Raw genomic sequence first — 3665 nt, forward strand, 5'->3', positions numbered from 1 at the left:
AACTTGGCATACAACTGTTGTTCCTTTAAGGTCGGCAACACCATACAATAGTGATTTACATAATCCACCTCACTTTTTGAATAAACAAGAATGTCATCAATAAACACAATGACAAAGAGATCCAAATACAACTTCAACACCTTATTAATCAAGTCCATAAATGTTGTCAGAGCGTTACTCAATCTAAATGACATCACCAAGAACTCAAAATGCCCATACCGAGTACGAAAAGCCTTCATATTAGATAAAGAAACACTACTAGAAATTACCCCTATTGCAGCGATCTTTTTGGCAACAGTTTCAATAACATTGCTATAGATGGTCTATTGCAACGGTTCAAATCGTTGCAAAAAAAATTATTTTATTAGAAACTAATTATTACTATAATCATTGCTATTTATATATAACCATTGTAATAGATTGTCCTCTAGCAACGCTTGCATGAACCGATGCTATAAAGCCACTTTTGGCAATGCTTAGTTGAGAAAAAAAATCTATTGCATCGACTTTAATTTTTTCCCTCCCCAATTTTTCACAAAGTGCACAAAAATATAATAAAATGTATAACAAAAATTTAAAAAATCAAAGAAATAGTATTGATCTAGGTCTTAACAAAAACTTAAATCTACTGCTCCGAGTTAAAGGGTTAACAAACACTTTTAGGGCATATTCAAACCAAAAAGTTTGGGTCTTCAATCGATCGACTGCTCTGAATACACTACTCGATAGACTACTCCAGATCTTCAAATCAGTGCTCTAGTGCTCCAATGCATCTCAAAATTAACAAAAACTTTGGGTCTCTAATCGAATACTGCTCCGACTACGAGTGCTCCGACCGCTTCAATTGAACCTTAGCCATCTATTAAAAAAGGTATTTCAGTGCCCTAATTTCTAGCTTCTATTAGTGTTTTTGTGCTTATTGCAAAGTGTTGTTGGATTTCAGTGCCCTAATTTCTTGCAAAGTGCTAATTTTTTGTGCTTATTCTCTTAAAGACATTGGTTTTTAAAAATATAGGAGATTCGAGGTAAGTGAGGTTGATGTATGGATTTGGTATTTGGTATGACACTTAAGGGAGTTTGATGTATAGCTTTTAAAACACAACTTGTTTCATATGATATATCTTTGTTTGTTTTTTTGTGTGTAATTTGGAGGATAAGCTTCAAAATTTTGGGTTGACAGCACACAAATATACTCGAGACATTGACTCCACAAGTTAGGAAGCGTGAAGATGTTCTAAGAGAGCTTCAGGTGCTTTTATCCATCTTATTTGTTTATGATGTTATAAATTTGGTATATGGTGGAATAATTGAACTGATTAACCTCAACGGTTTGTATGTTATTAATTGAGTTAAATCTTCTTTATTGTTTAATCTATAGTTTGAATATGATGTCTAGGTTAATAAATGTAGAAAGGATTGTGAGTGACGTCTAAGGTTTTTGGCACAACTTTAGCTTACTGAGGACATGACTTTGGGTAGGGGGTTATGGAGGTCGTAGATTAGGGTATAAGGTTAGTAGAAGTTGTGCTTTGTTTATCTTTAGAGCAGTAGGTTTGTGCACAATACCTATTCCCTGTCCATAGCAGGAGTAGTAGCATTCTCTCGTAGTTAGTTGTCTTGTGATTTTTGTTACTCCTCTTCGTTAGTGTGCTTCACTTATCACCTTATTTGGTTATTGCGATATTTCATGTCTTCTTAATGTTAGTAGTTAATTCATTTTTTTTAACATAATAGCAGTCTATTAGGAATGTTCTCATGACATATAGCAATGAAGATCATGGTGTGTTACGAGTCATGTCTAATTTTCATCTGCATTTATATGGGAGGAAGATAGACTGATACATGAATATGACCATGGGTTGGCGAATACGCCCCGTTGCAACTGGTTGTCCTTTATTTGCATAATATGACTTGGTATAAGTTGTGCCCATCTAGAAAGACTTGCAAATTGCAGGACAAATGTGCTATGTTTTGTGATTAACTAGCCCACTCATTCAGCCATGCCTTAGTATTCCATATGTAGAGCTTGGATATTTCAAGAACATGAGTAAAAAAGTAGGCGCTCACAGTGTTTTCACAAAATCCTATTGTCATATTAAGAACACTAGACATCTATTTGCTCTAATGTCGTATTGAATTGTGCGACTATACAACAACAACAACAACAACAAACCCAGTGTATTCCCACCTAGTGGGGTCTAGGGGAGTAAGTTGTACGCAGTCCATACCTCTACCTCTGATGAAGTAGAAAGGCTGTTTCCGATAGACCCCCGGCTCAAGACACGAGATACCACACAAACACATAGTAAAGCACAGAAGCAGATTACATAACATAAATATGGCACCCATAAGTAATATAAAACAGAGGAAAGAGAGAATACACTTTTAATTACAAAATAACATAATGTGTCTTCAATAGGTAAGTTGCCTGATGTGACGTCTTTGATACCTGCTAGCCCGAACACATCTTCTGGTTTATATTTTGGAAGGCAAAGGGCAAAGGATCCTATAATGGTATTTGTTTCTTGTGCCACTGGAAAATCTGGTATCCGCAATGCTCAGATACTGCTGCGTGAAGGTTATAGTGTAAGAGCTTGAGTTTCTGACCTTGGTGCAGCACAAAATCTAGCTTATCTAGCCATTAGCTACAAGGTCAGTTTCTTTGTCCTTTGAAATACAGAACTTTTTAGAGTATCTAGCATTGCTTGTTGGAATAAACTATTGCCTTATATGTTTTTGGCAATATTAACTCATGAGCTTGCATTCAGTTGAATTAGGTTCAAGGTCCACTTTTCTCTATTAGAGTCATCTATGTTGTATTCAGAATATTGAGCCTGGATGTTATATTGTTTCAATCTAGGTATGGCAGAATGTGTTGTCTGCCATTCCAAGCTAGTTTCTCCAACTGTAAAGACTATTTGAAGGGCATATGATCGACACAGAAGCAAGGTTTCATCAAACCAAGATGCCCTTAATGTCCTAATGGTTGTAGTAGATTGTATGTTGGGTTGTTTACGAGTAGCAGTCCTTTTTAGATGTTGTAACTTTTTACATGTCTTCTTCTCAGTTCTTGTAAGAGAAGTTCGTAATTTATGCATGGAAATGATAATATCCGACTTGTAAAGTGTATATACTTATTAAGCTTGTTGATGTCCTGTGGATTGTGCTCTTTCCCTAACAATTACCATTTGTTTTAGTTCTTGTTAAATTTTGTACTTTCTATTGAATATTGTAAATTATAGTTGTCACCACATATCTTTTGCTTGATTCATCTATCAGCAAAGCATTTAAATTTGCTGCTTAAAAATGAGAAAGACATGTCTGAAAGTCGATGGAAAATTCAAGTTTAGTCCCATAAGTGTCAACTTCTTAATAGAGGCGACAAAAGTGGTCTTTGCAATAATAATACTTTTAATCTAGGTACACTATTTTACAGTTTTTGATTCTTACACCTACAATTTTCTTTTCGATAACTCAAATCATTTTTCTTGTTGGATTGTTTCTTCAAACCAGTCATCAAAAGGTTGGAGAAAAGCTACTTTTTTCAATATCCATATTTGTACAGGTAAAAAGCAAAAGACATGCTGAACATTGATATAAGTGTAACCGACGTTGGAAGCTAGAACCTTCTCATATTTTTACATAGCGCCGAGCTACAAGTTTAG

At 35.0% G+C, this 3665-nt stretch overlaps 1 long non-coding RNA gene across 3 annotated transcripts; it reads left to right on the forward strand.

Moving 5' to 3' along the window:
• The first annotated feature begins 568 nt into the window (after positions 1–568).
• LOC107870796 lies at positions 569–3181 on the forward strand. Of its 3 annotated transcripts, none has more exons than XR_001674438.2 (4): positions 569–871; positions 1181–1249; positions 2420–2652; positions 2861–3181. It is a non-coding gene; the product is annotated as an uncharacterized LOC107870796 (long non-coding RNA). The 3 variants fall into 3 exon arrangements; XR_001674439.2 differs by having other exon boundaries at positions 2457–2652; XR_007055734.1 differs by having other exon boundaries at positions 584–871; positions 1153–1249.
• The last annotated feature ends 484 nt before the right edge of the window (positions 3182–3665 follow it).

The sequence above is a fragment of the Capsicum annuum genome, chromosome 5, assembly GCF_002878395.1.
Source record: "Capsicum annuum cultivar UCD-10X-F1 chromosome 5, UCD10Xv1.1, whole genome shotgun sequence".
NCBI lineage: Eukaryota > Viridiplantae > Streptophyta > Magnoliopsida > Solanales > Solanaceae > Capsicum > Capsicum annuum.